At 46.5% G+C, this 24256-nt stretch overlaps 1 protein-coding gene and 1 pseudogene across 3 annotated transcripts in view; one reads left to right on the plus strand and one right to left on the minus strand.

The window, feature by feature from the left end:
• Window positions 1–5309: 5309 nt before the first annotated feature.
• Window positions 5310–24256, plus strand: part of KCNS3 (potassium voltage-gated channel modifier subfamily S member 3) — a 39610-nt gene continuing 20663 nt past the window's right edge. Inside the window, exon 1 of one of the 3 annotated variants that reach the window (XM_086700071.1) lies at window positions 5310–5490. The gene's annotated coding sequence lies outside the window, so the exon portion shown is untranslated. Of the gene's footprint in view, window positions 5491–6082; window positions 6249–24256 lie in introns of those variants that run through there. The other 2 variants (XM_086700072.1, XM_086700070.1) reach the window with 2 other exon arrangements.
• On the minus strand, window positions 15066–15409 carry LOC112864328 (10 kDa heat shock protein, mitochondrial pseudogene; annotated as a pseudogene).

Genomic DNA, 24256 nt, shown 5'->3' on the forward strand with positions numbered 1-24256 from the left:
AATAAAGGAATAAATAAATAATAAAAACAGGAGAGAGGCTTTGTGTGTGCTGCTGCTGACAATACGCCATACTTGAGGACGGTGAGGGATTTAATCCTCTGTGACCAAGAGAAAAAAAAGGAAAAGGCAAGAAACATGAAGTCATTGCAGCTGCCCAACATCCATGGGTAGTTGCAGCTGCAATTAAAGAGGAAGAGGAGGGTGCATTTGAGAGAGTGCTCTCCCAGCAGACAGCAGGGCACTGATTTTCCACCTTGCTCCTCCAGAAAGATCTTTTGGTTCCTTCTTGTCACCCTACCATTGCAGTAAAAAGTTGTGATATTTTTTCAAAAGAAATTTTAATACAAAATTCCTTCCATCCCAGAGACTGAATAGACCATTTCCACCACCACCCCCTTGGAAAGAACTCAGTCATGTGCTCTCCCCTAGTGGCAAGTTCTCCCCCACAGGTTTGGACATGTAGACTTTATCCTGGGCATCCATCAAATGGGATGACCAGACCCTGGTTTGTCTGGACGAATTAGGTTCCTGAAACCCTGGATTTTAAGGTTTTTAAAAGTGGGACAATCCTAGGGAAACCAGGAAGAGTTCGTCACCTTATGATCCAGGTGACCACTGGGGATATTATTACTGAAGAAACAGAAAAGATCACGGGGTTGTGCCTAGGAGTCTCTACCATGCAGCAACTGTTCACTTTTCTAGTTGGAAATAAAGGCTAGACCCTAAGTTCCATTGCGGGAATGAAGGATTATTAAAATAGGTGTATAACACCCCAAGAGAAGGAAAAACCATGAGGTTGATTCATTTGGTCTTTGGTACCTCTGGGTTTGCTTTCTTGTACTCTCCTTGAGGTCTGAAGGCCTTAGTTCATCCATCTATCCATCCACCTATCCACCTATCTATCCATCATCCATCCATCCATCCATCCATCCATCCACCATTCATCCACCTTTTTATTCTTTTTTAAATTAAAAAAAAATTAAGTTTATTTATTTTGAGACAGAGACAGTGTGAGTGGGGGAGGGGCAGAGAGAGAGGAAGAGAGAGAATCCCAAGCAGCTTCCATGTTGCCAGTGCAGAGCTCGACACGGGACTGGAACCCATGAAACTGTGAGGTCATGACCTGAGCTGAAACCAAGAGTTGGATGCTTGACTGAGCCACCCAGGCACCCCTACCTTTTCATTCTTTAAAATTTTTTTTTTTAACGTTTATTATTTTTGGGACAGAGAGAGACAGAGCATGAACGGGGGAGGGGCAGAGAGAGAGGGAGACACAGAATCGGAAACAGGCTCCAGGCTCCGAGCCATCAGCCCAGAGCCTGACGCGGGGCTCGAACTCACGGAGCGCGAGATCGTGACCTGGCTGAAGTCGGACGCTTAACCGACTGCGCCACCCAGGCGCCCCCCTACCTTTTCATTCTTAAAGTAGGCACTGAGCATCTGTAATGCACCCAGCTCTCAAGATACTGAGATAAATAATACCACATAGTGCCTGCCTTCAAGGAGCCCACAGTTTAATTGAGAAGACTCAATCCAAAAAGGTGACAATATTATAAGAATATGACTGTAACTAGAGGTTTGTACAAAGTATAAGGGGACCCAGTAGAAGGAACAACTAAATATGATTTGTGGGTCAAGGAAAGCTTCAAAGAACTAGTGATAATGATACTGCAGGTCAAGTTGGCATTTGCCAGGCAGAGGAGGGGGCATTATAGAAATAGGATTCAGGCAGGAACAAGGCTCAGAGAGCACACAATGAGCACAGGGGAAAGATGGATCTAATGTGTCAGGATGGAATGTAAGAATGGACCATGCGTGCGTCAGGGCAGGGGAGGATTGTGGGTATGAGTGAGACAGGAAGAAAAGTGTGAAGAGCTTGAAATGTGACTGAAAAGGTAGGTTGCAGCCAGATTATGAGCACATCCCTTGGAGTGTTTTTATAGACAGAGCCTTTACTATGCTAAAGTGTATTATGAATATGGACAAGTGGAGCACAGTATGTGTTTGCCCAAAGTCTTCTGACCATGACACAGGTGTTCTATGGAACTCATCTTGGGAAATGCTCAAGGGTCCTCAGAGGAAACCTCCAATTCCCTGAGAAGAGGATTCCTTTGCACCTGAAGACTTAAGCCATATTCTGTTACAGAGATTTTTTCTTTAATAATTTATAAATTTTGTCCTTTTATCTATAGAATTGCAAGGCTTTTAGAACTGGCAAACACCTTGGGGGTCATCTTGTTCAAACCCAAACAGAGAACCTGAGAGGAGATATCACTGAGCTGATCAGGGGCAGAGAAAGATTAGAATTCAAGCTTTGGTCTTGAACACCACAAATATTTAAGGTACTTTCAATCTAAAAATAATATAGCAGGACATTTAAAGTAAGCTTACAAATAATTTGTGAAAGAAGAGAAATCATTGTAGCAATTATCTGAAATAAAAGCATTCTAGCTAATTAACTAGATTCAGTCTTTTTTTTTTCTTATCTTTTTTAAGTTTATTTATTTTGAGAGAGACAGAGACAGTGCAAGTGGGGGGTGGGCAGAGAGAGGGACAGAAGAATCTCAAGCAGGCTCTGCACTGCCAGCACAGAGCCCGATGCAGGCTCACAAAACTCACAAAACCATGATCACGACTTGAGCCAAAACCAAGAGTTGGATGATCAACCGACTGAGCCACCCAGGTGCCCCAACTACATTTAGTCTTGACCTGCCTGGCATCCAAGCAGAGATTGATGTGATGGTTTATATGTTTTCTCTTTACCTGATGGAAGAAATAAAGTATATCACTTCCCATCAGAAGCACATGGAGCTGAGCAGTCCTATGACGGAGCCTTTAGTAATTCACTGCACAAATATGCAGACCCTATGAAAGGTCCTAGAAATTCAGCCTTCAAGGTGCTCATTGCCTGGCTGAAGATAAACAATGAAAATTCAATATGGTGGGTGCTACCTAAGCAAGAAGCTAAAGGCATTGAGGGAGCATGGAGAGGAGGTACACAACCCAGGGTAGGTGGGGGTGGGGGGAGGTGGGTGCTTTCCAGAGGGTAGTGATTAGAAACTGAATGGTCTCCTAAGAGAGTCAGTTGCTTGAGCAAAGAAGGCTGCAGGTTGGGAAGGATATTCCAAGCAGAGGGAGACCACTGTGAGTGCAGGGCGACATGAAAAACACTGGTGCTTTGGGGGAATTGTGTTTCACATCCTGAGATGGGCTGGAGTGACACTCAGGCTGCTGTCTAAAGGGAAGCCAATAAGCGGAACCAATGGAATCAATGTTAGCCACTATTACCAATGCTTCCTCACTCACCATCTTCTTGCCAGAGGTGAGAACACCTTCATTTTCACACGTAGACCTTTTTCCATTTAAAAAGCAAATCAGTACTTCCCTTACTTCCAGCGGTGACATTCAGCTGGGTTTCTGTCATTTGGATTTTAGAGACAACTAAGGGTCAGGAAAAGGTTTGGGAGGGAAGAGGAGAGGGAGAACATGGACAGTGGGTAAGTGGATAAGAGAGAAAGACCTTAAAAAGGAGTGTCCAGAGCAGGAAAGAATATGGAAGCCTAGAAGACAAACTGCATTGGGCCCACATTTGCTTGAGATGTCTTCACTGACTCTGGGAGTCTCTTTGGAAACTATGGAGGAGTGAGTACTATTGTCAGCTGATGATGAACCCCTTATAGGTTAATGCATGGCTTGCCCAGATGCTTTTCTATGTCCATGGCTAATGAAAAGGGGATGGGGTCATATCATGTGGCATAAAGACATTTAGACGGTGTAGGAAGGAGATGGGTGTGTGGGAGGAAAGAGGCAGTCAAGTGGATCAGAGCAGGCACTGTGGCAACAGAGACTGAGGTCTGAGGAAGAAGCCCTAGTAGGAGGGGGCAGTGATGGAGAGCATGGTTTTCTGTGTGTGTGTGTGTGTGTGTGTGTGTGTGTGTGTGTGTGTGTGTGTGTATGAATGCATTTGCCACTTTGCCTGGCCCAACCTTGGTAAACTGTCAGGGGTGAACTTTGGGGGAATAGACATGTAATTTATGGTCCATACAATGCTTTCCTGTTTATTATTCTATATGCTTCACATGATCATCTGTAAGGGAGGAAGTTTTCTTATAAAAGAAGAAACACCATGTTCACTAAGTGACTTGCTTATGGGGCTCCCCCTAGGGTACTGCATGATGAGAACCCCAGTCTGTCTCTTAAATCTGTGCCCCTTCTACACCTCACCCCCGTATGGCCATAGTGGAGGCCTGTCCTTTCTGTCTCCAGATTTCACAGATGCCATGTGGGGGTGCTTTCTGACCTCCATCATGGGTGCCTTCCCTCCAGTTCACAGGTGCCATCCAGACCCATGAGAAAGACCTTGCTCCCTGACTCTTCTGCACTGCAGATGCCTTCTGCAGTGCTTGGAAGATTCTGAACATATTTCATTCTCAAGTAAACAATGTTGGACTTTTTGGATAACTTAGTGATTTAAAATGATTAAATAGCTAACTGCTGGGAGAGATTTGGAAGCATTCTTCTTAGGTGCTGATAAAATATAAATGTATTTTTAGAATAATCTTAGATCTTACCCTAAACATCATGATTGCATATGCAAATTACCTTCTTCAGAGGCTTGCAAACAGCAGTGTAGACAAATGCTTTGGATCCTCTTCCACAACAGGGGACAGGCTTGGGGGAGCCAAAGAACAATGGGATTAGGGACACAGGGCCCCCAATACCTGTTCTCCAGTCACTTGCGTCCCCACCTTGCCTTCCATGAGCCAAATGAAAATGCTGGTGTCTGAGGAAAGACTGTGTTGTGCTTTCTCTTCTCCTCTGCCATTCCTGCTTGCTACTATCCTTATCCCTGTAAGGAGCAGATTTCACCCCCTTTTAGCCTACCAGATACTGTAAACATTGCTCCTTTTGATTCCTATTGTGGGTTTTGATCAAACAAAAACAATGTGAAAATCCAAAGACATCAGCCGGTACTTGGAGGAGGTCAAAGAAGGTGTCTTTCACCTTTTCCGTACATCCCTTTGCCCCTGTCCTCTCCCATGTGCCTGGTTCAGGGCCTGGAACTTCACTCTGTGTGGTCTTGCTAGGTGCTAGTCAGAGGCCAGTGGTCAGCAGGTGCTGGGTTGGGGGCGGCTGCTCCACTGCGTGATGTGGGGCGGGAACCCAGGAACACTGGGAGCCTACAGCTTGGAGCAGCTGGCTCTGAGGAATTATTGCAAGTCTGCACAACTTAAAAATCTGCAGTTTGGGGGCGGGCGGGGGAGCGCGGGGGTGGGTCCCCGAGCGTCCCATTTCTCCTCCGGGCGGTTCACTGAGTTCTTGCTCACTGCAGAGGGGCCCGCAACGCCTTCTGGACCGCACGCCGCCCTCGCTGAGGCCCGGGTTTGTTCCTCAACCTCGGCCGAAGGCATCTCCCTCTGACCCCTCTTCCATCCTTCGGGAAGGAGACTCGACTCGTCCCCCTTTCGCTCAGTGCATGTGACTTGGTAGGTAAGTCGAGGAACGGAGCGTGTGAAACAGTCTTGTTCTGCACCGTGCACGAGTCTTCGGGCAGCGGGGCGGCTGGTAAACAGGCAGGACCGGGGCCGTTTTTTTCTTCGCACTTTGTTTTAAAACAAGTTGGGGCCTCGGCACTTCCTAAGAGAATCCCGGCCAATGTACAGAGTGTCGCTTGGGTCTCGACTTCTGGAGAGGCAGTTGCTGGAGGCGCCGGGGCCGCGGAATGAGGTGGTCGGTCTCCCGCTGGGTCGCGGCTCCAGCCCGGAGGGCGCGCAGGTAGGAGGCACTGGGCGCGCTCCTGCTCCCACCCGGACAGGGCACGCGGCTCCGGGGGTGACTCTACACTCGGGCTTGGGCGGGGGCGCGCGCTCCGCAAGGCCGCCTGTCTTTCCGTGCATCCGCGGGTCGCACGGCCTGAGTCCCGCAACCTGCAATAGCCGGCGTCTGAGCGCCGGGCCCTCCGCCTGGGGAGCGCGGGCGGAGGGCCCGAAGCCAGGCGGCTGCCGAAGCCCGACCAATGGGGCGGCGGCCGAGCGGCCGGCCCCGCCCCGTCCCGCCCCGCCCTATTCGCGGCTCCCAGGCGCCTAGCTCTCGCCGGGCGGGACGGACCGACGGACTCAGGCGGGCCACCCCGCTCTCCTCGCCGCCGCCGCGGCGGGCGCGGGGCCGCGCGGCGAGGCCTGATTCCTGCAGCGCGGGCAGGCGGCGTCGCAAAGCGGAGCGAGCTCGAGGCGCCGGGACTCCTGCAGGTACCTGCTCCTGTCCCCTCCTCCGCGCGCACTCCGGCGACTTCCCCGTGCGACCCCGCAACTTTCCCCACCTTTTGCTGCCCCAGCAGCCCCGCGGGCCAGGTCACGGGGGCAAGACCGCGCAGGTCTAGGCCCGCAGGGACTTTGCATTCTGCTGGGCGCCTGTCTCGCAGCGCCCCTCGTCCTCCGGTCCTCGGAGCCCGCCGTCGCTGGTAGTCCTAAAGATCCGCCTGTTGCTCGAGCTGCGGGTGGCGAGACTGGCTGGGCTCCTCTGAAGGCCTCGGGAGGGTATCTAGGATCCTCTTTGGGACGTGGGGTGGGTAGCTGCGGGGTAGAGGACGGACCGGAGGCGGGAGAGTCGGGGAGCGGAGGGGGGCGGGGGGGAAGGCGGCACTTTGCGTAGGGCATCCCTGGGGCGTTTCCTTAGCCGGGAAGCCTTTCCTTCTCTTCCTCGAGAGGAGGCGCTTTCCTCGCGAATGTAAGTGCTTCCCCGGCCGCCTGCTCCGCCTTCTTTCCTGGCAGTCCTCCCCTCCCCTTTGCCCTACAGCGGTGCAAGGCGCCCCGCGACAGTTGCAGGGAAGAGCGCACCCAGGGCCCTTGTCCTGGTGCGGCGCTGCGCCCACGGACTGCCGGGGCGCTCGGGGTGGGAGACGCTTGGGGCTTGCAGGGCCCATGTAGACTCGCCCGCCGACTCCTCGGTTTTGCAACGGTGGTGGGGGGTCGGGAACTTCCCTTTCCCGCGCTCCTCGGGGTAGCTGCCGGACCTGTACATGTGAATGGGCTGGTGAGCAAGCCAGACCTTCCGGCAGGAGCCGCGGCAAGCCGGGCTGGGAGCCTTTCGCATTGCAGGGCTCGGTCTCCTCGCCCGTCCCCCCCTCCCCCTGCCTTCCCCGCTCTGTCTCTCCCCATGTCTTTTGGGAAAGGAGCATCTTTTGCGTCCTTGCTGTCACACACATTTCCACAAGGGAGACCGAGCCGGTAGTCTAACTCCGGCAGCCCGTGGCAGGGGTGGAGGACAGCGAAGAACCGCCTCCACCCACCTGAATAACCCGGGGGCTCTGGTTTGAGGCCAGAGCGTGAGCGGGTGGAGCGGGGTTGTGCCTGGTCTTCATAGAGAGCGGACTTGAAGTTCGTCCCGCTCCTGGATTTTGTATTTCATCTTACCCTTTGAAGAGTGGGGCAGGTGAGGAAAACCAGATCGGAAACCTTCCCCTCCCTTTTTCATGTATTTGCTTAAGTGATTTGCATAACTATTTGCATAGAACCGTGTGTGTTTCCCCCCTTTTTAGACTACTTGCAAATACCTTGCCCAGGTAAACAGGAAGCAAGCATTTTCCTGAGCACCTGCCCCTTTGCTAAAGGGAGATGCCCTGGTGCTTCTCTTCCCCACATAGTTCAGGCTGAAAGAGGGCGGAGTTGATTTTGTGGTTGAATTTGGTGTAATATGTCGGTTTCCCTCCTTCCCTGGGTGGTAAATTCCGCGGGGATTCATCACTTTGCGTTTACAACCAGCTCCCCCTGGGCTAGGCCCTGGGCTCTGCTCTGGGGGATGCGCAGCACGACATTAATCTCTGCTCTCAGTCTAGTTCTGTTCTTCCTTTTCTTTTTTCCACCAGATTCCTTCCTTCTCTTGATCTGATACTAAATTTGTGTTTTTCACAACTAGGGATTGTCAATATTGGGGTAGGGAGGAGAAGGTGGTCCTGAAGTGCTTAAGAACTCTGAATCCAAAGCAGGTGGTGAATATTCTAAGGAGATTTGTGGGATCTGTTTTAATTCTGGCTTGTGTCTGAGCCATTTTTACCTGGAAAACCAGCCTGAATAAGCCCATTCATCAGTGTGGCAAAGCCAAGCTTTCGCTGGTCAAGTGTATAAAAATAATTAGGGTAGGGGGTGGAGGCAGTCTTTGCTCTGTTTAGAAATATTAAAATATTAAAAATCCAATACTCTGACGCTTGGGTTTGCCAGCAAAGCACCAGCTAAGTATTTTTCCTTCTTCCTTATTGTTTTTTTAAAGAAAGATGGAGAAGAATGGGGACTCCAGACACCTCCTCTATCTTAAGTGAATTTTGCCCTTTGCTGTAATTCTTCCAGGACTCTGCATCCCTCTCTTCTACCCGAGATCTCAATCTGCCCTGTGTCTGGCATTTGGGGTTGGAATGTGTGCAGCTTTGAGAGAGCAGGCACCACAGGGTTTCCTCCTCCTTTTTTTTTTTTTTTTTTTTTTTTAATAGAGAACATTTATTGACTGCATACCATATGCCAGCTACTCTTCTTGGCACTTTTCCAGGCATTATCTCATTTAATCTTCAGAACAACCCCATTAGGGAGTGAGGCTTTCCTTCTTCATCACAGTGTTTCTGGGGAGCCAGCACTAGGTGGGAGCCCTCTAGGTATATTCTGAGTCCCATGGAAGATCAAAAGAGGAGGCTGGGCTTGGGGGTCCCACTAGCAGGCAGGGGCAGCTATCCAGGGTAGTTCCAGGCAGAGAGGAAGGTGGGTGTCTTTACTGCCCTTGCTTCTCAGGTTTCTGGAAGGTAGATTCTCCAGAGTGCCACTTGGGTGAAATGCCCACAAGGATGTGCGGTCCAGCCCTGGTTTCAATCTCTTTATGGCTCCTGGACTTAAGTCACTTTTCATCTCTTGACTCTCAGTCTTTTTAGCTACAAGATCTAGATGTCTAATATTTGTTATTACCCTCTACTAGGCACTATGCTAAAAGCTCTCGATGTATTGACTCATTTCATCCAGATGGCAACCTTTGGAGGTGGGGGTCTATTATTACCTACTTTAGTTTTTAAATATTTATTTATTTTTATTGCAGTATAGTTGATATACAATATTATATTAATTTCAGATATACAACATAGTGATTTCACCATGCCATACATCACACAGTGCTCACCACGATAAGTGTAGCAATTATTACCCCATTTTAGATGAGAAAAAAAAAGAGAGAAATGAAATGACTTGTGCAAAATCACACAAGTAGGACTATGTGAAGCCGAGATTCTATCCCTGGCAGTCTGGGTGCAGAGCGACTGTGAAATTCTGCACTCCTCGTTCATCCCTGCAGCCCCAACACTGTGCCCTATGCCAACCAGATGTGACTCGCTGTTACCGAGTGACTTTTTGGCCTCTGTCTCATCCTTAGAAGGAACCTTGAAAACTGCATTAGAGAAATGTTCTTTTGGCGTTTGCCAAAAAAGTCTTCTTTCCAATGTAATTGGGAAAAAGGAAGACAGATCATAAAGATCATGGGCTAGGTAAACATTATGGCTATTTCCAGAAAAAGTGCTTCTTATCCATGAGAAATCCAGAAAAATCGTAGAACACTTTGTCTTCTGAGTCAAATCCGTCAAGAAAGCCGATAAGTAACCAACCTACGAGAATCTATTGTGTGGGTGCCATGTGCCCAGTACTGCAGATACCAAGGGCAGGCAGAATAAAAGATGTGTGTTCTCTGAGCCTGAACACACAGTGGACCTGGAAACTCAAGGTTAACAAGCATGAGACAGGTCAATACAAGATGCTAAATATTTGCCTGATAAAAGTCACAAACTGTCACATTTGTATAGCCTACTATAGTTTGCAGAAACTTTCGCAGGGTTATCTCATTTAAGTTCTAGTAACAGAGTGTGATAAGCAATGGACAGGTGGTGGTTTGGAAGCCCAAGTTGCAGATGAAGAAAACAAGGCAAAGTGAGCCACTTGGAATTGGTCATAGCAAGGGGTCTTCTGACTCCAAAGACATCATCCGTCTGCCTCTCCAGTAAGGCCTTGGATGTGGAGGGTCCTTGGAGGTGGCTGATTGTGAATTTCATCCTGAAACTGGCTTTTGGGCACTGTTCTTGGCAGTCAGGAGGCACAGGGAAGGAGGAGAAAATATTTATTGCTGTTGTTTTATTTTTGCATTCAGGAGCCTGGTATGGGAAACGTGGAGAGAAATCCCAATTACGAATTCAATAACATGTTGAGAATGTGCAATCAAATGTAGAATCTGACTTAGAAGAATTTCCGTCCCTGCCTTCCTTTATCATTTTTCTTTCTCTTATCATTTCTTTGTGGGCAAGGGGGTCTTGCTCTCCTTGGAATCCTGCAGAGCCTTGCACCATGGTTTGCTTGGAGTAGGTACCCTTTAAAATTATCTTTAATTGCACACATGTTGAATGATAAGGGGCTAACATCTGCTTTTAGCTAATAATGTTACAGATTAGCAGTTAATGTTGATAGCAGCTGGCTTCAGTGTGCTTGAGGAGGTCCCTGGTGAATGAAAGCCTCTTGCTCATCATCCTGAGCAGATCATCTGGGCTCAGCTGACCTTCTAGCAGATGCTTATCAATGTTGACTTAACAATGAACTTATGTAATCATATGTATTCTCTTTACATATAAAAATATGTATAAGCATTCATTCCACAAGGATTGGAGTACTTACCCAGCATTAGGCACTGTTAGGTGCTAGTATGCTGTGGTAAAAAAAACAGACATGTAGGGGTGGGAGGTGGATGGGGAGACAGATATTAAACAAAGAAATACAAACATTTAGGGGTGCCTAGGTGGCTCAGTCGGTTAAGCGTCTGGCTTCAGCTCAGGGCATGATCTCACGGTCTGTGGGTTCGAGCCCCGTGTCGGGCTCTGTGCAGACAGCTCAGAGCCTGGAGCCTGCTTCGGATTCTGTGTCTCCCTCTCTTTATGCCTCTTCTGCTCATGCTCTCACTCTCTTTCTCTCTCAAAAAAAATAAGATGAAAACACTTTATTTTTTATTTTTCAACATTTATTTATTTTTGCGACAGAGAGAGACAGAGCATGAACGGGGGAGGGGCAGAGAGAGAGGGAGACACAGAATCGGAAACAGGCTCCAGGCTCTGAGCCATCAGCCCAGAGCCTGACGCGGGGCTTGAACTCCCAGACCGCGAGATCGTGACCTGGCTGAAGTCGGACGCTTAACTGACTGCGCCATCCAGGCGCCCCAAGATGAAAACATTTTAAAAAAGGAAACAAACATTTAAGGATTGGCAGGTGCTCTAAACAACTTCCTAGGAGAGAGGAATAAGGATGGGGAAGGCACTAGTTAAGATGTGGGAGCTGGGAAGACCTTTCTGAGGAAGAGACTTTTCATTCGGAGGGATGGACAGGAGTTGATCAAATGAGAAGTTTATCAAATGAGAATTCCAGGCTGCGGAGGGATGTGAAGCTTTGAAGGCAAGGATGCACACTGAGCCTTGGAGGAACTTCTGGAGAGCTGGGTTGGGTGGCTGGGTTGAGGCTGGAGAGGAGGACAAGGGCAGATCATGCCGCACCCTTTATGCCAGATTGGGGACCTTAGAGTTTATCCAGGGGTCTGTGGGAAGGAGCTCACGGATTTGTAGGAGGAGAGTATCAGGAGCCAATTCATATTTCTGCAAGATCACCTGTGAAGAACAGATCAGAGAGGCTCAGGTGTGGCAGTTGGGAGCCTCCTTGACTGGAGTGTCAGAGAGTTAGGACCTAAAGCCAGCTCGGACCGAGTGAAAAAGAGTGCGAGGGGAGGAAGTGGAGGCCACATCTGTGCAGGTTGGTTCTGAAAGGGACTGGAGAGACTGAGCAGGTGCCGGATGAGGTGTGAGGCTATGCCCGTCTGTGTGGAAGCCACCCTGGCCGAGGTTAGGGAACTGCACCCACGTCCTCAGTGAACCAACACGTCCACGTCTCTGTGCTTGGAGTTATATGGCACTTGCACTTCTAGAAGATTAGAAATGTGAATCCTGTTCTGGCTTTGTCACTAACTGCTGGGGAAATTTGAGCTTATCTCTTGTCCTTCTCTGTGTGTTTGTGTTCTTGTTTTCCTCACAGCCTGGTGATTTTATGATTTAAAAAAAATAGGTGATCTGTCTATGGATACTTTTCTTCAGTCGTATCATTCGGATGTGTTAATTTGGATCGTTTTCATAAATTGAATTAGGAGAACTATGAGTGGGTATGTGGAACATTTGTGGTGAGATTTGAAGCATTTGCTCTTTGATGATTACCAACTGCTTTAAATGGAGAGACACCAGTGATAGGCCTGGTGGTGTGGAGATGCCGAGCCCCACCGAGATATGTGGGAGTGAGGCCTGGTGGAGAGCCCCGGGTATGGTTAAGCCAACTTTCTGTGTCTCGGTGGAATCCCTCACCACCTGCTCTTCATCACGTGAGACTCTTCCTCCTTACCCGTGGGTATCTTATGAAAAGATTCAGGAGAGATACCTGGGGACCCATGTTTAGCAGAATATGCTGGACTAAAGATCAAGAATGAACATCACAGGTAGCCTGATGGGGCCTTGAAAAAGTGATCAATTTGTAGCTGTGTGGAATGAGAATATAGATAGGACCATAGAACTGAAAGATACCCCCAGATCAGTTAAGCCATTTGCTGCTTCCTGATGACTTCTTTCAGGAATGCTGACTTCTCTCCTGGGAAATAATTATTGTGGTGAGATAAAAGAATGCCAGCATGAACATACCCTGTTTTTTGTTTGTTTTGTTTTGTTTTTTGTTTTTTTTAAGAGAGAGAGCATGAGCGGGGGAGGGGCAGGGAGAGAGGGGGGCAGAGGATCCCAAGAGGGCTCTGTGCTGACAGGTCGACAGCAGCAAGCCCATCTCGGGGCTTGAACTCGCTGACCATGAGATCACGACCTGAGCCGAAGTCACATGCTCAACCGATTGACACCCAGGCGCCCCAAACATGCCCACATTGTGTAACTTTCATTCTGCTGTGGACTGGTCTGGCTTTCTTAAGCCCTGACATGCCAAGGTGACCCTAAAAGCATTTCCTGCAGTTTACTTAAGGTAAACAATTTAATTGGCCAGAAGGATGGGAGAACTTGGTAGCTACAGACTGTGGTTGGTAGGTCTGGACTGAGAGGAGGCGCCTGGGTTCTGGCAAAAGGTTATATCAGTATGCTTGTCTTTGAGGTCAATAAATATACCTTCTGTGCCGTGTTTTTCTTGTGGGTTTTTAAAATTCCCAGTATTCTAAGTGTGGTACCCTCATGAGGCTGCTGACTTCAAACCTCTTCCTACCCTCCTCCTCTTGGTGATTAGACATGCCTGGTCATGGTTTAGCCCTGGGGCTATTTCAGGGTTGAGTCTTCTCCTCCTCCAGGCTAAATGTGTAAATGCAAAGTATCTTTGTGTGGCAGTGTCCTATCTACCTAATCTTTATCTATCTATCTATCTATCTAATCTATCGATCATCTGTCAATCATTTCTGTCAAAGAGTGAAAGGGTCTCCATATGCCCATCTTTTCTCACCATCTCCTTAGATCACAAATCTACAGGATAGGCTCTCTGGATATGCAAAAATAGGAGCCTCATGGAAGTTCCTATGATGCCTGAGAACTTCACCTTTTATGCAGTTTCCCCAGACTTCTTGATCTGATCAAAAAGCACGTCAGTGTCGTGCATCTTTGTGGTGAGGGGCACTGAGTTTTCTTCTCCCGGTGCCCCCCAGACTTAAAATATGGACGCTCTAGTGCATCTTGCCTTCTCGCCCAGTGTCCTTTATGTGGGGCTTAGAAGCCGAGGGTACAGGATGAAGTTGTGCCATGTGGTCCTAAATGAATGGGTTTGCTTTTAGCTGCTTTTGGCCAGTCGCTGCTGTCAGCCAGACACATCATTTAAAATCGCACAAGCCAGCCCTGTTTTACAGCCCTTCCCTCATACGGTAGGGTTTGCCACTCAGAGATAAATCCTACGTAAGCATTTATTAGACACCGGGGTTAGGTTTCAGAATGCCCACAGATGCAGAGGCAAGTAGTAAAGGGTGGGAAGCTAGAAGGTTCGTACTGGAACTCCAGGATTGGGAGGTGTAGAAGAGAGGTGGCCGTTCTCTCCCCTGGCAGCAGGGTCCTGCTCCACACACCGTGCACTCAGACATGTGCCCCACAGGTGTGCTCACTGGTGTGAGCAGCTCAGCTGATGGCACAGAAGTAGACAAACCACAGACAAGTAGTAACTGGGTATAGAGTTTCAGTTTGACAAGATGCAAAGAGTTCGGGAGATAGAAGGTACTGATGGTTGTATGTTAGGAATTTAAAAAAAAATTTTTTTAATGTTTATTTATTTTTGAGAAGGAGAGAGAGACAGAGCATGAGGAGGGGAGGGGCAGAGAGAGAGGGAGACCCAGGATCCGAAGCAGGTTCCAGGCTCTGAGCTATCAGCACAGAGCCCGACGCGGGGCTCGAACTCACAAACCACAAGATCATGACCTGAGCCAAAGTCGGATGCTTAAACGACTAAGCCACCCAGGCGCCCCAGGAATACTTTTAATACCACTGAACTGTACCCTTAAAAATGGTTACTATGGTAAATTATATGTGCTGTGTATTTTTTCACAATAAAAACAATTTGATGAAAAAAAAGAAATTGAGATTCTAATCCTATGAAAAATAGCATTCTCAGATGTTTTGGTCTCAGATTCTTTACATGCTTAAAAATTATTGAACCCCCCCCCCCCACAAAGCTCCTGTTAGTGTGAATTATAACTATCAGTATTTTTTGGATACCATTAGTTTATTATAAAATAGAGACATAGAAATTATACTACATGATGAAAGATTTCACAACTTCAGTTATGAATGGGCAGCTTTACATGTACCATTTTTTTTAAGTTAATTTATTTGGAGAGAGAGAGAGAGAGAGAGTGAGCACAAGTGGGGAGAGGGGAAGAGAGAGACAGAGAGAGAGAATCCCAAGCCAGGCTTTGTACCGTCAGCGCAGAGCCCGATGCGGGGCTCCAACTCATGAACCATGAGCTCATGACCTAAGCTGAAGTCAGATGTTTAACCGAATGAGCCACCCAGGTGCTCCGATACCATTTCAATAATGTGTTTTAGTTTACATACTTTCCAAGAATGTCACCATCTCTAAATAAAAAGTCCTTGTCTTCTAGAACTAGTTTGGTGCCTCCATATTCTGGGATGAGACCTTGATGTCCAACTTCCACACTAACTGGGTGAATCTCTCCACACTTTCCTTTAGAGCCCCATCCAACGGCTTCTGCTGTTGCTTGCAATATTTTTTCCTTGAGATTTTTCTGGAAGCATCATGCCTCCTTTGGTTACAGTTTCATACACACTCCTTTCAACTAAAATTTGGTCAAAGAAGTAAAGAAACTTTCTAAATGCCTGCCCTGCCATCACTCTGGCTGCTGCAGTGCGTACTCTCATTTATCAATATATATGTTAGAAATTAAAATAGTTACATTTTAGGAGCACCTGGCTGGCTCGGTTGGTGGAGCATTGTGACCCTTAATCTCAAGGTTTTGAGCTCGAACCCCCTGTTGGGTGTAGAGATTACTTAAAAAATAAAATCTTGGGGCGCCTGGGTGGCGCAGTCGGTTAAGCGTCCGACTTCAGCCAGGTCACGATCTCCCGGTTCGTGAGTTCGAGCCCCGCGTCGGGCTCTGGGCTGATGGCTCGGAGCCTGGAGCCTGTTTCCGATTCTGTGTCTCCCTCTCTCTCTGCCCCTCCCCCGTTCATGCTCTGTCTCTCTCTGTCCCAAAAATAAATAAACGTTGGAAAAAAAAAAAATTTAAAAAAAATAAATAAATAAAAAAATAAAATCTTGGCTGGGGCGCCTGGGTGGCTCAGTGGGCTGAGCATCTGACTTAGGCTCAGGTCATGATCTCACAGCTTGTGAGTTCGAGCCCCGCGTCGGGCTCTGTGCTGGCAGTTCAGAGCCTGGAGCCTGCTTCAGATTCTGTGTCTCCCTCTCTCTCTGCTCCTAACCCACTCACATTCTGTCTCTGTCTCTCTCAAAAATAAATAGACATTAAAAAAACTTAAAAAACAAAAATCTTGGGGCGCCTGGGTGGCGCAGTCGGTTGAATGTCCAACTTCGGTTCAGGTCGTGATCTCACAGCTCGTGAGTTTGAGCTCCGTGTGGGGCTCTGTGCTGACAGCTCAGAGCCTGGAGCCTGCTTTGGATTCTGTGTCTGCCTCTCTCTCTGCCCCTCCCCTGCTTGTGCTGTCTCTCTCTGTTTCACAAAAAATAAAATAAAAATTTAAAATAAAATAAAATCTTAAAGAGGTTAAAATTTAAAGTATTAATTATTAATTCATTTAAAATAATAATAGTAATCTCATTACATGTTAATGTAAATGACATATCTTTATGAAAAATTGTTTTTTTTTTCAAAACAAAAACAATGCAAGAGTAGCATTATTTTATATTTTTACAAATGTATTTATTGTCTGGTTTAATGGAAGGCAGGGGGATTCTTAGCCTTGCTTCTCTGTGTAGTCTGTGATCTCACACATCATATACTCCCTGGAAAACTCCTCGGCCACTTATGAGAGAATGAGAGTAAACAGGAAAATAACATCTTCGTTTATTATGAAAATGAGTTTTTTATCTCATGGACCCTTTAAAGGGTCTTAGGAACCCCAGGGGTCCCCTGACCACACTTTGAGAACTACTGCTATAGAATAAATCTGCCACCAAGTTAATTTTTTGTTATGTTCTTTGTTTTAGCCTCTTTTCATCAAATGTTATAGGAACTTGAACTTTAGCAATTCAATGGGTTGCTTATCTGTGATTTCAAATAAAAGAACTAGGTGGCTCCTTGGGGGGGGGGCACATTATTTTTCTCTTGTTTATGTAACAAACAAGCAACAAAAAAACCCTGTTTGCACCATTCTGTTGTTAACTTTTTCAGAAGCTACAAAATTGATCTAGCCTGTACCTGTTTGGAATTCCCCTTGCTAAACTAACTTGAGTAGGAAACTCAAGACATGGAAAATTTTGAGCGTGAAAATCAGCTAAAGCAATCCAGTGTTTCCTTCAGGGTATGCAAAGTTTGCTTTTTTTCAAGTGTTCGTTCCTATTTTCTGTGGAGTGAAGACATTCTTTCAGCTTCTCTGGGGAAAGTCTGCACCTGTCCCGGGGTGGTGCCCAGAGCTCTCTCCTGGGGCATGGTCCTGAGCTGTGCTCTCACATGGATACTGTGCTCTTCAGAGAATCTCCTTTTCCTCCCTCCAGCTCTGCCCCACCTCCTTCTTCCTTGTCTTGAGAACTTGGAAACTCAAGGAGGAGATTGCGTTTAGGAAACAAACTGGAAAAAAGAGAGGTGTGAGATCTAATTTTAACAAGTCCAACTGAAAGCTTTTTGGCTTGCATTGTCTGGGGAATCTCATTATTTCTATTTTTTTTTTTTTTTTCATGTTGATGAAGTATGGAATTAGTCACAGCAGATAGTCCTGGGGAAAGCTTTAAAAAAATCCTCTCAGGATAGCTTCTAGGAGCTGGATGTGGATGTTTGTGAAGAAGAACATTTCTTTCTACCTTCCAGATAATGGATCGGATGCTAAAGGAACTATCGTATTTATTTGATGGTATCTTTTAAAACGTTAAATGCAACTTTTGTTTTTTCACCCCATGAAATAGCCACTGTGGCAGCTTACTACAGCAACAGACACTTGGCTCTCTGGGTTTGTTGTGAATGTGCTGAGGAGTTACGATTTGCCAAAAGCAGTCTGTTACTTCCAGCAGCAATAAGCGCTTTTCTACAATCCTTTGGAAAAGCCCTAATGTGTCTGGCGCTCCCGGTTGGAAGAGGCCGCTGGATGTGTCCTTTCTGGAGTGGCTCCCCGACCAGACCTTTCCTTTAGGAGTAGTTTCTGCTTGCAGACCTTCAGAAGGTCCCCAGTTCCTGCTTGTTTCCAGGTGTGCTTTTTTTTTTCAGACTTCTCTTTGACCCTGAGAGCCACCGATTGCCTTGGGACAAAAATCCTGTCTGTTTAGTGAGCCAACACCAGTATCTCCTGCTGGTATCCCAAGAACCCTCATAGATGTGGGAACTATCCAAAGGCCTTATTTCACACCGGCGTGTAAAGACTAAGCTTGTAGCCTTTTCTGCTGCTTTTGAGAGGGGAGTGGGGGGTGAACTCAAGGATGGTGCTTGCTGAAATGGAGCCAGGGATGTACTGAGAGGGGCACGGGAGACCAGGGCCCTGCGGACGGCCCTGCCGGCTTCCCTGTGTTGCAGGTGGTTCCGCTGAGGTGTGTGCACCTGGCGGAGTGAAAGGAACATCAAACGGATAGGAGAATTTCTGTGTAGAATTCCAGCTCTTACTCACATGATAATGATAATGATAATGAACACTGTGTAGCACTTGCATTGTGTGCTGGGCACTGTTCTGAATGTGTATACATATCAATTCGCTTCATTCTCATAGCAATTTAAGGTAGGCATTATCATTTTATCTTAAGTGAAATTATATTTCTTATTCTATCTATACCATCTCTATCTATCTATCTATCTATCTATCTATCTATCTATCTATCTATCATCTATTTATCTATCTATCATGTACTTATCTATCGATCAACAGACAAGGAAACATCTAAGAGATTTTAATAATTTACCCAAGTATACAACTAGAACTTGGCACGACTGAGATTCAAATCCTGGCAGGCCAGGTACAGCCTCTGCTCTTGTCTACAAATTTGAATCTCAGCTCTGCCCCTTACGGTGGGAAAGTTATCTAACCTCTCTGGCCTCAGTTGCTCATCTGCCGAGTGGGGATAATAATAGCATCTACCTTAAGGTAGATGAAATATTTAAAGCAGCGCCTGGTACAATGTAAGCGCCATATAAGGGCTTACTAGAGATTATTTTTGTAATGGAGACTGTAAAGAAGACTGAGTGTACATACTTCATAGAGGTAAGCACAGGAAAAAATTTGACTCTTTTACTGATTGCGTGTATCTACAACGACTTTGTAGATATTTTGAAGCTCTTGGTGGAAAGAGCATGAGTCGATGAAAACTCGTATTTGTCATCCCACACTTATTTAGGGGGATAAGACAGAAGTACAGTTAGTTTTAAGGACTTGAGCCTCGTGTGTAAAGACAGCCAGCAGAGCACCGCCAGGAGGGGCAAAGTGTGAGCAGCTTCCCCAACACGGGCCTCCCCAGGAAAGCTGGGCTCGGGCACTGGGCTCTCTGTCTCTCCTGTGTGCTTAACACTTCTGAACCTCATCCAGAATGGTGGATCATAATAATGCCAGCCTTTCTAGGTTGGTTTGGGGATTAAAGAAGTTCGTCCACTCATTCATTGTTTCCTGCTAGGCATTAAGGATGCAAAGGTTAAGAAAAAATAGGCCCCGCCTTTGTGGGGCTCCCAGTGCTGTGGTGGAGGCTTCTGGCAAATTGTTCTACTCCAGGTTAGCAAGTCATATATTCAATGGAGGCAGGCAATGGCGGAGGGGGCCAGTGGCTGGTTTTAGGGTAGAGAGAGATCTGGGGTCAGGGCTCGGTTCTGGAGAATATGATAGAGAATATGAGTCTTGAGGGGCATTCTGAGCAGATAAGTGAGAAGTCGGGGGTACTTTTGGAGAATTTCAGGTATTCTTTATAGTCCTAGAGTTGAGTTGGGTTGTGGAATGTGAGGATAATGGATGAGGAAACATAATGACAACTAACATTCGATTGAGCATTTACTATGTACTAAGCACAGACAGACAGCTTTATTTTTATTATCTCATTTTTAAAGATTTTCTTTCTTTTTTAAATGTTTATTTTTGAGAGAGAGAGAGAAAGACAGAGCATGTACACATGCATGAGCGGGGAAGGGGGAGAGAGAGAGGGAGACAGAGAATCCAAAGCAGGCTCCATGCTGTCAGCACAAAGCCCGATGTGGGGCTCGAGCCCATGAACCATGAGATCATGACCTGAGCTGAAGTCGGATCCTCAACCAACTGAGCGACCCAGGTGCCCTTATTCTCATTTTAAAACTTCATGATGGCTCTATGTGGTGTGTGATACTTAGTATCCATGTTTTACAAATGAAAAAACAGAGGCTCAGAGAACTTCAGTGATTTGCTCAAGGTTGCACAGCTAGTGCTGTTGAAGCTGGGATTCAGACTCAAGCAATCTGGATCCCGAGTTTATTCTGAAGGGCAAGGGAGCTATCAGAGGACTTTAAGCCTGCACATTTTAGAAGGTAGTGTGAACTTGAGATGGACAAAAAGGTAGGGGATGGGGGGAGGTCTAAGGCAGGGAAGATACTTAGAAGTGTATTGTAATAAACCATGGAAAAATACTGAGTGTCTGAATTAAAGCAGAGGCGGGAGGGACAAGGAAAGGAAAGGAATTTGAGAAATGTTGGGGAATAGAGGATGAAGGGAAGTGTGGACATGTTTATTTTAAGGTCCCAATGGGACATTCAAATGGACACGCCCAGTAGGCAGTTACAAGAGTTTGAAATGTAGTGGGGAGATCCGGGTTGGAGATAATGAAATTCCCAGGGAGAGGAGTAGAGGGATGCGAGGAGCCCCTGGGGCTGCAGTGACCCAGATCTGAGGCCTGCAGATTGTATCCGGCTACAGATTTGTTTGATTTGGCTCACAGCAGTAAAACATTAAAACCAATAGTTGCCAACATTTAGAAAATTGGGAAAGTTCACATAAAAACAAGATTTGTGGGTGTTCTTGGCAGACTGGGCAATCCGACCACCTGATGTGCACAAACAAGGGACAGCAGTCCCCTTTCAGCAGGGCCGGTGCTCTGCAGCTTGTCACCGTGGCCGGATGTCCTCTTTTTTTTTCATTTCAGGCACCTGGCCCCTGCAGGTATTTTATTTTGTGACCCCAGATTTCAGGTTTGGGAAGGTGAAGCCAGTGTGCCACAGGAAGCCAAGAATGAGTAGTCAGACAAGTGGCACCAGTGAACTGGGAGGGGCCGGGAGGTGGCTGGGAGATGGGAAGTGGACAGTGACACATGCCTTGGACATGTAGGTCTGGTGCAGAAGTCATCCTGAGGTGCCCTCAGCAAAAACACTTCGTGGAGTGTCAGGGCAAGAATTGCACAAGAGGAAGGAAGGGTGGGTGTAAACGATGATTTTAAGAAGCTGTGTTGTGAAGGGCAGTTGGGGTTGGGAGAGTTTCAGTATGTGAGTGAGTCGAGCATATAAGGATGTATGTGATATAAAATAGTACTTTCTCTGTCCTCGACTCACATTTTGGAACTACAAGGAATCCAGGCTTTCCTTTGGTGGTTCTTACTGAAACAGAGTGCTCCAGGGTGTGGAACGGAATGAGGTGCTTTGCAAGTCTGTGAAGGCTGCCCTGCCAGCCGCAGATCTTCCCAGGCTACCTGCATTTTTGCTAGTCTGAGTAACAGTGCCTTAAAAGGGGCCCCTGTGCGTTTCAGCAGAGCTGGCTAAGTTGAGCAGTGTCCATGTGGTGACTTGCTACCTGCATTTACTCATGTGTTTGTATGCTGTCCATTTCCTCCTACCGTTTGCCAGGTGGAATCTGTGTGATGGTCTTATCAAGTAGCATCACTTCTATGGCAGCTTGGGTTCACGGGCCTTTTATTGGTTGTATGCCATGTGTCAATTTTCCCATTTACTTTTTTGTATTTGTTTCATGATATAACTTGATCTGATAACCTAGTGTGTGTGTGTGTGTGTGTGTGTGTGTGAACTTGTCTATCTCGCCTTTGATGAAAACCCTTTTTATTAAGGAAGAAAATGCATCTCCTTCTGCAGTGGCTGATAAATCAGCTGCCTTTCTTCTGTGGTGACCACAACTTCAGAAATACATTTGCTGTGATTTTTCTTTTCTCCCAATAGCACAGTAGACAGACAGACTTTAAAATTCGACATAGGATAGAAGCAGCCAGTAGCCAAGCTATGTGGCAAATACTAACTAATGAATTCAACAAATCATTTTTAAGAACCTACTGTGTGTCAGACGAGGTTATAGGCACTTGGGTTATGGTGGTATTTAAGACAGATAAAAAGTCCTGCTTGCACTGAGCTCATATCTGAGTGGGGGAATAAATAATAAATATGATAAAAAAAAAACAGAGTATATGTCTTTAAGTCTATTTTAGGGAGTGATAAATGCTAAGGAGAAAAAATATAGCAAGGACTGGGGGGATAGGAGTTTCGTTGGGGGGTATTTTAGGTAGGGTAACTGAGGAAGGGCTCATTTGGAAGGTATTTGAGTCCAGGCCTGAAGAGAGTGGGGAAGCCATACAATCCCCTGTGGATAGAGCATTCCAGGGACAGAGATCAACCAGTGCAAAGGCCCTGAGGCAGGAATGATTAAAGAATAGCATGGACACCAGTACACCAAGGGGAATGAAAGAGAGAAAGGAGAAGGAGGTGAAATCAGATAAATAAAATGGAGGAAGGGAGCTTTTGCTCTGAGCAAGATGGAAGTCACTGAAGAGTTGAACACAGGAGTACATGGTGTGATGTACATTTTAACAGGATCTCTAGCTAATGGAGTCTTAATCCTTTTTGTGCCAGGGACCCCTTTGGCAGTCTGGGAGCCTAGGGACCACTTTCCAGAACAGTGCTTTCAGATACAAAAAATAAGAGCCACAGACTATAAAGGAACCCAACTGTATGGAAATGCATACAGTTACCAAAACAGTTAAACCACCTTATGATTTAGTGATATGTGTGCTTCTTTATCAGCTCCTTAAGGATGACCTAGCAGTTGGTCTGTTACTACTGTGATTTCAAAGAAACAATGAACTTATGTGATTATTTTCTGAGGCCTGCAACAATTCTGCTGTGATACAGGATTATCTGGAATTTCTAGTGGGGTGAAGTCACTGGTACTGCTCTTATTGCCCTGGGCCACTGCCTGCATTTTTAAGGGGGGGATTCCTAACTTCAGTGAAAAATCAAGATTTTTTGCCACCCCCTGTCTAAATCCAGGGACCTCTTGAATTCTCCCTACCGACCCCTGCTTTCCTGCTCTGTTAAGTGGAGGTGCAAAAGAGAAGTGGGTGAATTCATGGAATGTTGCCCACGTTTCTGGCCTGATCAGTCTGTGCTTCCATAGACACTACTGGGGTTCACTGTTTGCCACCTTTGATCGCTGCAGTTCCCGGTGGATTGCTGTACCCAACACCAGCCTCTAATTTTTGAGATGTTCTGGGAACAACGATAACTCCAAGAGGTGTTTTTGTTTTTGTTTTTTTTTTATGTCTCCCTGACTGGTTTCCTTGTGGCTAAATAGTTCAGGAGACCTGAGTTATGGTCCCTGTTTCAGCAGATTTTCTGTATGGCCACCTGTAATCCTTTCTCCTTTCCTAAAGGATATCACTCACCTTGGTGATTCCTGGCTCACAAAGGTGTGGGTAGTGCAGGTAGAGTTCTTTATATTCTATATGAATAGCTCTAGGTCATAGGGCTCCATTAGCCAGACTCGACTATTTTCTGCTCTCTGTACGTAACACAAGCTTTCCAGTCCCGCGGCTTTGCGTATGTTCCTTCCTCTCCTTGGAGAACGGCCTTTTTACACTTACTTGTCTCCTTTACTTGTTTATGTCTGACCCCACTCTCAAGGCTCAGGTCAAATGCCACCCATTCCTGTCATTCTCCCTACTTCCCGATCCCAGAGGGGCCCATTACCTTCTCTGAATTTCCATGGAACCTTCTTGGTACCTCTCTTCAGGGTACCTGACATCTCCCACCTGTACTGCACTTATTTATTTACCTACGTACCCTCCTATAACTGCTTCTAAGCAATCTAAGCTCTGAGGGCCAGAGTCATGTTGTCCTTTGACTTCTGTAGTCCCTGGGACAGTGCCAGCCACAAAGCAGACGTGGATCTACGGCAGAAGCTTATGATTCTCACAAGGAGTCCATCGGCCGAGGGTCCCACCTCCACCAAGTCTGTACGTTCACTTGATATCCACCCCCCTTCCTTTCCCCAAGTCCTGACTAAGCCTACTTTCAATTGTTTATTTTCCAAATAGAAATGACTGTTTACACAAGTGTTTCTTAATGCTTGCAAAGAAAGTCACACAATGTTGAGAGGTACGGAGTAGAAAGCAAAAATCACCCTGAATTCTATCACCCAGAGACAATGCATTTAACATTTTAGTGTATATTCTTATAGATTATTTTTTTCACTTTGTAAAGTTAGACATATTTTATAAGGATCAGATCATGCCATATATTGTATTATAATTATTTTTCTCTTTTTTACTTGGCATATTTTGATGATTTTCTCATG

Source organism: Puma concolor, chromosome A3 (assembly GCF_028749965.1).
Source record: "Puma concolor isolate L17-30 chromosome A3, mPumCon1.1.hap2, whole genome shotgun sequence".
NCBI classification, from domain to species: Eukaryota; Metazoa; Chordata; class Mammalia; order Carnivora; family Felidae; genus Puma; species Puma concolor.